This window comes from Cryptomeria japonica, chromosome 2, assembly GCF_030272615.1.
Source record: "Cryptomeria japonica chromosome 2, Sugi_1.0, whole genome shotgun sequence".
NCBI lineage: Eukaryota > Viridiplantae > Streptophyta > Pinopsida > Cupressales > Cupressaceae > Cryptomeria > Cryptomeria japonica.
The window spans coordinates 494,274,515-494,286,338 of record NC_081406.1 but is presented as its reverse complement, the minus strand read 5'-3'; positions in this window follow the sequence as shown (position 1 = coordinate 494,286,338).

The window sequence follows — 11,824 nt, the reverse complement described above, 5'->3', positions numbered from 1 at the left end:
TAATTGACACTCGTGTTTTGTTATTTGCATTTATTGATTATCCATGTTGAACAAAAGACACTTTTTAAGTAGTGTATTGTGTGACACTTGTTCTTGTTATTGTGTTCTTTGATCATAGTTGCATCTCTTGGTCTACATCTTTTTGGAGGTTCATTGATCCTAGCATACAAAGTTCATCTTTGAGTAAAGTTTATAGTTCTTGACATGCTTCAAGAGATCGTCATCATGTTCAACTTCACATACACATCCATTTAGGAGGTTTTATCCTTCTCATTCTCTCTTTTAGAGGGGAGTTTTTTTCTCGTGTGATTTTCACCCTTTTTCTATTTATGAGAGATCTTTATTTGTACATATTTACCTTATAAGGCCATGTTGTCAGGTTTCATCTTTTATGTAATTAGCTTACTCCCTAAGATTCGCTTAACGAAGGGCGTTAGTGTGAAAATATTTTTTACCTAACTAGTTTTCTTTTAGCCTACTTAGTTGAGTCTTATTCAACTCATTAGAGGTTGAGATATTCTCTACTCATCTTATGGGTGGTTAGCAAGTCTTTTGTCTCACCACATCTAGACTCGACAAGTGTCCCAACACTTTCCCATAGAGTCCTACACTTGTTACATTCTTGGAGGGGTGGTCAAATTTTCACTCTTACCTTCTCATGTCTTCTTGGTTGCCTTTATATACAAGGCATGTTTTTATACATTTGTGACAATTTCTTATGTCATTTATCATTTTGCATCTTGTTGGTTTGTGGAGTATTTTTTGTTTTTAAGTGATCTTGGTTTTTTCTGATAGATGCAAGGAATTAATAACACAAGTTTAATTTATTAGAGATTTTGTATGTGTAAAAAAGTTAAATGATATATACAATTTTCTATAATAAGAAAAGTAAGGAAATCTTGTTTTAGGAAAGCAAGGGTGAATTATCTTAACTTATTTTTGTGATAATAGATAATTGATCATTAAAATATTATAGTTGTTGATGACTATCATAGTTTAAAATCTTGGATGTATTTGATGAGGTGTTGGTTATCATCTACCATCACACGTTGACATGTTCTTTGTTGACTCATGACTTTGTTGTTATGGTTGTCTTTTTAAAATAGCAATGTTCAAAATTGTATTCAATCTTGAAAAGTTATCAAGTAAATATGTATAGTTACATTATTGAGTATTTGATTTTTGTTTTGTCTGAGGTCGAATGGGTGTCGAGTATGGAGTAACAAAGAATGGCAAATTTCTACTCCAAATCAACTTGCCAATAGTTGACCCAAAAGGATGCTTTGGAGAAGACTTACTGGTCATTAGTAAATGCTTACTATATGATTTTTTATTTTGTTCCTCTTTGTCATAGCACAATATTGTTACATTAACATTCATAATGTTATATCATAGTGCATCAAATTCCATCACTCTCGTTAGTTTTGGATTGCTAGACATCCTCATGTAGGGTCAAGTGGTTTATGCACATTCCACTTTAATCTACCTGTAGTACCCCTACCCTAGTCTATTTCTAACCTTGGTTTAATCTTGATTTGTTAATCGTAATATTATGTTATAGTCAGATGTTGATTTTTCGCATAGCTATTGATGTGGTTTTCACACTAGTTGTATGCAGATTTTCAGTGTTCCTATTTCGTGATGTTAGTATCGGACTAATGATTTCATTAAGTTATTATATATGTATGCGTGTATGATCGTTGGTTGCAGGAGATTTCAGGTACGAAGTCGCATGAGTGCGAGGTTCGTCGTCACCTGGTTTTGCAGGTTTGAGCATACCTTTTAATCCTTAGAGTCGGATTAGGTGGTCGTAAGACCTTAGTCGGCCTTAGTCGTGCTCAAGTGAGCATCGTCAGTCATCGTCGGTAATCCCTTCTTGCTTGGGTTTGCGAGTCGTCTGTTTGGTTGACCTTCTCAGTTTGCGTGCCTGGTGTGTTTGGTTAATTGATGAATTAGTCCTTAGTAATTTATGGATTAAAATGCGTTTGTGCATTGAAGATTAATGGATAAAATTGATTCAGAATTCGTTGTACGATTTTCGTTGTTAATGAATTGCTTATTTTATATTGGGAGTGAATTCGATTAAATGACTGATTTCAATTGTTAAATGCATTTTGTTTATGCTGTTGAAAGAGAAAGTCTGATATTTTATCGCAATAGATTAATTGTATTCTGTTGGATTATTAAATTAGAAAGATTAAATTTGATTGATGAGAAATCGATTGTAAATTGAAAAGCAAGTTAATTTTCTGAAATAGTTAGAAAAGTATTAAATTTTGAGTATTATTTGTAAATAAAAGTTTTTATTTCAAAAATGGAATTCTTGGGTCTACTCTTCCATATAACCCAAATTTGGGGAAATTGGAATGGATGGACATTTTTGGAGGATTTTGGTTGGAAGAGATATTGGGAGGTGAAATTGGAGGAATGTGGATGGAGAAGGAAGGATCTGGGCAGTTGGGGATTGGGATTCTTCAGCCGATCTTGCCAGGAACGCAAGATCAGGTAGGATCAAACTCTCAATCTTAGTTTTTTTTTTTGAAATGGAAATGTTTATTTTCCTCATTGTTGTTGGGTGTTGGGAAAACCCCATTGTGTTTGGAGAATTGGAATTTTCATCAAATCCCTGTGCTGGGCGTTTGTGGTGAATTTCGGACTGTGTATTTGTGTTTAAAATTTAATTGTTTTACCCCCCCGTGCGTTTTTATCTTTTAGCCGGACTGTGTGTCCGAATTAAGTGTCAAAACGTATTTTTTCTTTGTGTTTGGACTGGGCGTTTTATTATTTTGGTGCTAGGCGTTTTTGTTATGGAATTTTGGAACTGGGTCTCGAAGAAAATAAAGAAATTTTATTAGTTCATTTTCGAACTGTGTTAAAAAAAAAAAAAATTGTTTATGTTGCAAACTGAAACTGGGCGTATTTGTTTGTTGTTTCGGGGTGTGCGTTTGTATATTGTTTCAGCGGACTATGTTTGGGGTTTGGAGGCGGGGAGCGGAGCTCCGGCCACCCCCTCCCTTCTCCCCCGCGCGTTCCGCCCCTTCTCCTCTCCTCGTCCCGTGCTCCTCCCTCGCCTTGGTTAGGCCGCGGCTCACGGCGGTGGCCGCAGGGCGCCGCGGCACCTGCGGGCACCACCGTGGGCGCCGCCTGCGAGCGCCGCCGCGTGCCCTAGCCGCGTTTTCAAACGCGTGGCTTTTGTTTAAAACCTAGTTTATTTAAATGCGTTTCTTTGTAAGAAAGAACATAGCTTATTTTAAATGCGTTGTTTTGTTGTTTTAACGTGGTTAAAAAAAAAAAAAAAAGAGGGGAGGTTGTGTTAATGTATTTTGTTGGCATTTGAAAAAAAATATACATATGATTTTTATATCATTTTAGAGATAGTTGTGTTTAATGTTTAGTTTAATTAGATGCTTAATTATGATGGGAGGGCATATCATGATAAATGATAACTTGATTTTGATTGAGTATATAATGGAATTTATAGGTGAATTAGTCATTCAAGTTTATTTCATGATTTGTGCACCTTGTCTAATTGAGTTCTAATATTGATAATTTCATCATCAAATGTTATTTGGCTATGCTTGGGTCCAATCTTAGATTAATAAGTTTATATCATGTGCGTTGGAAATGAGTATCTACAACTGAATTTCCTTTATTTTTATTTCCGTAATCCGTATTATGTAACTGGAGTTGAAATTTATAAATCTGTAGAGATTGATTTTAGACCAGTATGTCTATGATGCTTGTTGGAGATTAAATACCTTATTTTAGTTGATTAACGGTTGTCTGAGATTTAATAATATGAATTGGTTAAAACTCTTTATGGCTTAAATTGCCTGTTCAATGCTTGAACCTTAGGAGTTAGAAACCCAAGAACAACTTAACCCTTGATGAGATAGATAACTGTAATCTGATTTGGATCTTGTAGAAAACTTGATCGTCGTTTAATGATTAAATCAAATTGAGGAAATATTGTCTTTTCTGATTATTGCATTGCGAGTTTAATTACTGTATTCGCTTTAATTATGAAATGGCATGTTTTGCTGTGTTTAATAGGACCCTGTCGTATGGATTGACTTGGTGTACCTGTTTCAGTCCTCGAATTTTGAGTTGACTTTGGATTGTGATGTTGACTTAGTTGGTTATACCCTCTTTGTGTGAGTCGAATGATGATTCATGGTTGACCTTAGTTGTCAGGTCTCTAGTTAGAGTACCGTCAATAAGTGTTCATCTTTGAGTCGTGTTTGACCTGATGATTGTATCTCCTTGAACTCCGTTCGTCTGACCATGTGTATTCCTTGGTTCGAGTTCGTCTGAGTTAGCCTAGTGTCGTATGGGAAAGTGGCTTTCGATTGGGGGCCGCGCCCAAAGCGGCTGCTGGGTAACCCGTCGAAAGTGAGTCTAATAAGTGATAACCTAAGTAGATTAGAAAATAATTTATAAATAAGATAATGTGCCTCACACATGGGACGAGTGCTAGCATAGACTCGACATGTTGTGAGAAGGCCTGAAATGGCAAACCACCTTCCTTGTCTTCACGAGAGGATGTGTGGGTCCACATGAGGCTTGGATGGGCCGGAAGTTTGGATTAGGTTGCCAGGGTTACCAGTGTATGGGCCGGGACCTATGAAGACTTGCCATGGTATCCATACCAGGTGGTGTGATGACACTTGTCCCTACGTCCGCTAGTGTGTTGTCATCTTGTCCTGTTTTGAGTACCTTTGTGAGTCGTCCTTCGTCGTTGCCCTTGTGAGTGTCGGTTTCATGTTAGACCCTTGGGTGGTGATGGTTCAGTTTTATGGATGCTCTCATGGACTCTTATGTTATTAGTTTTGATTATGTTCAGCTGGATCCTGTTCCTTGTAAGGATCGTTTATGTATTTATTGACCGGTGTGGTCGTTGTATATTGCTTATGTATCGCCTTGATGGCTGGATTGTATAGTGTAACCTCTTGTACTCTTAACTTTATTAATTATCAGAGGGGTCTTGCAGTTGCGCAGACCCGGAGATGTAGCCCTTTAGGGGTGAACTCCGAGATCATTATGGTGTTATGTGATGCGTTCTTTTATGTCTCTTACTTCAGCTTTATCATGTATGATTAATTTATGTTGAATGGTTAAATGGATAATTGGAATTAACTTTAATGCTTATATTCAGTTCTATCTCGAATGCCATGCTGATCGAATGCATAATTGATTGAGATGTGATTTATCATCAATGCATGTGTGAAATCGTCCCTTTAATGCAATAAGTTAGAATATGGAACAATGTATCTTAGAGAAATGAATTATACTCAGTTGTTGTTAAGAAATTTAAATATGCTTGGAAAGATCTCTTATGTTATGATGAAATCCTAGTGTATTAGAATGTTCGATGTGTGATTTGTAATTTTAAATGAAAAGCTTGAATGAGGAATCATGAATGGATCTTAATGATGAATTCTTGCTTGTGATTTATATTTCCATCTTTGAAAGAAATTATCCTGATTGTGAATTATCTCGTTATTAAGATATTCAGCTTAATGGATTAATTGTGTGAGCTAAGTGTATGGTGAAAATTTAAGTAATCTCGTTGGGAAACTCTTTAGGAGTAAGTTGAAGTCTTCCGCTATGTAATCTGAATCTTGTTATCTTGTTGCATCTTATGTGTTGTAACTTTAAAAAAAAAATTTGCACTCTATTCTTGTAATTTTGGCTTTTCCCTTCGGGGTTTCCTAGCGGGGCATTACACTACCTACCTTGGAGGAAAGACTAAAATTTTTATCACTAACACTTAATCAATGTGAATGGTTGGTATGTATGCATGCAATATAAGATTCAAGACACGACAAAATTAGACCAATATTTAGGTGAAAATAAAATAAAGAATATAGTCTAGGTTTGTGTGCAAAAAAAAATTATTGTGCAAGTATTTTTTGATTTTTTGCAAAAAAACGATGTTTTAAAAAAAAATTGCAAAAAAGAAAAAATTTGGGTAACCACACACATTATATAGTACTTACATAGTGTACTATGTGGTACCTACATAAGGGGCATACATTTTTCATTTTTCATTTTTTTTTTTTTTGCCACGTCTCCAAGAAATATTATTTTTTCTCGCATCAATCCCTCCATAGTCAACATCGCCCAGTCAACCCCTACACATTAAGCATTGGCTACTCGGCATCGTTGTGCCCGGTCAACATGACATCATGTTGATGTCATCATTTTGCACCTAATTTGGACCCCTCTCTATTGAGTTGTTTTATTTTTCGCCTCAACTTCAAGAGGTCGTTTCTTAGTCATATAGAGATCTTTGTGAATGAATTTTTTTCAATGTGCGTAGTTTTTCATGTTGTATCCAATGGTATAGTTTATTTTGCATAATGATGCATGGATTTTTTCTAATTTTTTACTTCTCAAAGGACACCTTGCACAATCCTAGTTTTTGGAACTTTTAGACACTTGTTCTGTAATAACCCATCTTCATTTCCTATTTCCCGAAATAACCCACCAAAATTGATTCAACAAAATTGAGCATTATTTTTTTTTTTCATTATGTTTTATTCAATTGCATACTCTGGGCATCTATCCAATTAGGATTAGACATTCATCCATTCGGGATGAGCTTCTAACCATACGGGTTAGGCAATTGTCCATACGAGACGTAAATTTCCATCTATCCAATACGGGATAGGCATCTACCCATACGGGGTAGGCATCTATCCAAACGGGATAGGAGATGCTCTGGCCAGAGACTTAGACTCATCGGGACCATTCGGGTCCTGAGCCACTCACTAAGTACTACACTCTTCTAACAAGAATGCACCGAGGTCGCCGTCCTTAGGAGTAATTAAAAATAATACAAGCTTGAATTCCGCCTCGGAATTTGGCTTAAAGCCTCGGGAAGTCAAGCGAATCCATACGGGATTCCTTCCGAGTATGCATTGAATTAAATTTGATTATCTTATCTTTCAATTAGGATTTTTACTCAACCAAGCCTAGACCCCACCCACGAACGCCTGAGTACGAGGGACAACTCCGTCCCAAGACTGCCTACATACCCGCTTCGGCACGGGATCAAGGCGTAAAGTATGTAGTTCTATTTTCTAATCTAAGGTTTGATGTAAATTGATTTGTGGGTACGCAACCCTTTCTAGGGTCAGTGTCCCAGACAGTTTCTCTGCGGTTGCTACCCACGATGGTAGCACTTAAGCGAAGGCTCAAGATGGCCTATTGCTTGTGGCCTAAAAAAAAAATAATAACTAGATCCTAATGCTTATCATGAACGTCACCCAATTGCAAAACGCCAATATCCCTTCAAAAAAAAGAAATCAATTTCACGAGAGCTTTTGACTTGACCATCCCTAAGAGGGGTTTACTATGGTTTATCTCAACGGATGTGAAATTCATTTAAAAGTTATCTTATTAAATTATCGATCCAAGGGGGATTACCCGCCCCTTGGATTTTTAACTTCCAAATGTCCCTTATTACTCCCCGACGATTTATAGGGACGATGCCACAGACGTCGTTAATGCAGCTTTATTAGGCGTTAAGTGCAGTAGTTCAACACGACGGCATTACCCGTAAGCGTGACCCAGAGGCACCATATATACCGAACGCTGCTAGTTTTGGTTTTCCAACTTCCTTTGTTTAGTTTTCTAACTACGAATAACAAAAATGAAAGCGTAATTAATTGAAGTAACTACTTGAAGTGTAATTTGCATAATAATGACCATCACGAAACTTGCATAATAGTAATTGCATGAAAGATATAATTATTCCATAAATAATTCGCATGCTATGTTCCATTAATAAAAGCAATTAATCTATGAAAAATTTGTATGACGTAAGAAGGTTTAACGAGTCCAAAATAACGATTAAATCTAAGCATTTGTATTAATGTAAGTTAATCTCTAAGGACCAATCAAGTGTCCCAACGATTCTTAATTTTAGAAGAATATAGCCTACAATTTTAAAGTTTATTAAGGATAGTTTAATTACGAACTTGCTACACATTAATCCCATTTTTTTTTTTTGTTGAAATTCAATATCTTTAAATTTACACTAAGGAAAAAAAATCATTATTTCCTAAATGCCATTACTATCAAACTTAAAAATTTAACTAAATAGTAATTAACTTAGATTATTATTTTTTTTTTAAAACCCAAATTAAAAACTTCAAATTTCGAAATAGTAAAAAAAAACTAATTATAAACTAAATGGCAAAAAGGGCTTTATTTATTTTTAAGCTAGTAAATAGGGTTGCGAGGTGGGGACCACGGGTCCCATCACCCCTGCAGCCCTGCATGCGCAGGTCCGCAGAGATGAGGGGACCCGCGGGCCCCTCCGTACCTCCTTTTTACGTAAAACGCCGTGCGTTACGGGGTTCAAGGAAATTTAAAGTTCGAAATGATTTCTTCCCTCTTTTTTTTTTGGTTATTTATATATATATATATATATATATATATGTATATAAATATATATGTTCTTATAATATTATTATTATATATTTTTTTCTTATACAGGAGTATTGCATTTTTAAATTATTGAAAAATCATTCAGAGAAGGGTAGATAACAGGTCTGATAGAAATAATAATAATAATCACAGATTAAGTTTCAGGGACAAATACAATGAAGCAGTAACCAGAGAGGTTCTTCTTCTCCCTATTTCTTTCATTTCTTTTGTTCTTCATACAAGGAGATCTATTCGCAGAGAAGGAGATAATTTATTCCTTTTTTTTTTCTTTCATTTCTTTTGTTTTTTTTTCACACAGGGAGATTCATTCACAGAGAAGGAGATAGTTTATTTCTTTTTCTTTCATTTCTTTTGTTTTTTTCACACAGGGAGATCCATTCACAGAGAAAGAGATGGTTTATTTACATACACAGGGAAAATCTTTCACAAAAGGGAAATGTTAAACGTATTTTCACAGAGGATTTAGAAAACCAGAAGATGAGAAATCTTAGAAAGATTGATTATAGCAAGATCCTTTCGAATACACAGTTCAGACTTTAAATCAATAACCAGAGAAATAATACATTTCAGACTTTAAATCAAATAACCAGAGAAATAATACATTTCAGACTTTAAATCAAATAACCAGAGAAATAATACATTTCAGACTTTAAATCAAATAACCAGAGAAATAATACATTTCAGACTTTAAATCAAATAACCAGAGAAAGATTCAAATCTAAAACTTAATAGATATTCCAATGATTTAATCTGGATGAGTCTAATTCTTATCAAAATTTTGAAATGAATGGATCTAATTTTTATCAAAAATAATCTGAAAACAATAATCTAATTTTCATCAAATGACTCTATTCTACTTCTTCCAAAACTGAAACTAATTTCTTATCAAGAATTTAAAACAAAAGAATCTCATTCTCATCAATAATTTAATCTACTTCTTATCAAAATCTGAACTAATTTTTATCAAGAATCTGAAACAATGAATCAACAATTTAATCTACTTTTTATCAAACATTTTACTCCACTAATTTTTATCAAGAATCTGAAACGATGAATCAAACAATTTAATCTACTTTTTATCAAACATTTTAATCTACTTCTTATCAAAATCTGAAAACTAATTTCTTATCAAAACACAATGAATTTCATTCTCATAAAATAATTTAATCAAATCTAATCTACAACAAGAATAAGATGCACGAAACTAAGTTTGAAGGAACCTGGGTGCTTGAAAATGGTGTAGAGTCTTCCTTGATCCTCCAAATTGAAGAGAAGTCCTCCCAACAAAATCTTAGCTGAAAATGAAAATTGACTACAAAGGAGAATTTAACTTGCAGAATTTCTTATGGAATAGCCCACTCATTTTGAAACTTGTACCTCTTTTATAAAAGAAATTTCAAATTCCCACTACCTAATTTTTAATTGAAAAAAAAGAGATTCTCTCCCAATTTGGCCTCCATGCAAATTGATTAGGCTTAGTGGGAGGAGTTACATGCAAGGGTGGTGGAGAAGCCTCTAGAAGCTTCTTATTCCTCCTACAACATGTGCCTTAATTTGGGTGAGGGAAATTAAATAACCAATTAAAAATATATATGTGTTTTCCATGTGTGTGTGTGGTTTATTATTTTTATTCCCTTACAATATTCATTCAATAGTTTATCCAAATATAATAGAGTTTTGTATTTAAATCAAAAAGGTGATAAAGGAGGGTTGTGACATGTTCGGGCTCATATGAAAACCTTTTTGGGTGCCATTTTTTTAACCTATATGGTTTTTTGATCTCTATGCAGTGGTGATGTTTATTTTACATGAAAGTATCCCAAAATATTAGATTTTGATTATGCCTATTATGAGGCCTTATACATCTTTTCTATTCTACAAATGCACTAAAACAAATAACCATATCATTGTATATTTTCAAGGGATGTATGTTTTTGCATCATGGGGTTTTTATTTTCTATTTTTGTCAACTTTTTAAGGTTTGAAAGACATATTGATATTTGTCTTCTTTGTCCACCTCTTTGATCTGAATCATGGAAGAACACATTCTATAGAATATAATTCTATAAATGAACTAATATAAAGTACCACAAAATTGAATGTGTGCTCTTTATGGAGGGAATAGTAGATCTAATGTTGGGTCTCATTCCTGTGCACATCATTGTGCCCAATTTCAGTTGGTTTGGCATCATCACTTCCTCATCAACATTAAGGATGGAATCATGATATCGTATTTTCTAATGCTTTATGTTTTCAATGCATCAACATTGGAACCTCGTGAAGCCTTGTGGACTTCACACATTTGCAAGGGGGTCATATAGACCTACTCATTTGTATTTGTCATATTGGGGATTCTTTCAATGGATCAATTTTTGAGATTCATGAACATAGTGGACTTCTAAATAGTGTACTACTTGAAACTCATGTTTTATTCTTTATGTTCCTTGATTATCCATGTTGAACACTAGACACTCTTAAGTAGTATATTGTGTGACACTTGTTTTTTTGCTATCGTGTTCTTTGATCATAGTTGCATCTCTTGATCTACATCTTTTTAGAGATTCATTGATTCGAGCATACAAATTTCATCTTTAAGAAAAGTTTACAATTCTTGACATTCTTCAAGAGTTTGTCATCGTGTTCATCTTCACAAGGACATCCTTGGAGGAGGTTTTCTCCTTCTCATTCTCTCTTTTAGAAGGGAGTTTTTTTCTCATGAGATTTTCACCCTTTTTCTATTTATGAGAGATATTTATTTGTACATGAGTACCTTATTAGGCCATGTTGTCAGGACTCATCTTTTATGTAATTAGCTTACTCCTTAAGATTCGCTTAACGGAGGGTGTTAGTGTGAAAATATTTTTTACCTAGCTAGTTTGCTTTTAGCCTACTTAGTTGAGTCCTATTTCACAATATGTTTATGCTCATTTAGAGGTTGAGATGTTCTCTCCTCACCTTATGGGCGACTAGCAAGTCTTTCATCTCACCTCATCTAGACTCACCAAGTGTCCCAACACTTTCCCATAGAGTCTTACACTTGTTGCATTCTTGGAGGGGTAGTCAAAGTTTCACTCGTACCTTCTCATGTCTTCTTGGTTGCTTTATATGCAAGGAATGTTTTTCTACATTTGTGACAATTTCTTATGACATTTATCATTTATCATTTTGTTGGTTTGTGGATAGTATTTATTTTTGTTAAGTGATCTTGGTTTTTTCCGATAAATGCAAGGAATTACTAACACAAGTTTAATTTATTAGAGCTTTTATGTGTCAAAAAGTTAAATGATATATATACATTTCTACAATCAACAAAAGTAAGGAAATCTTGTTTTAGGAAAGCAAGTGTGAATTATCTTAACTTATTTTT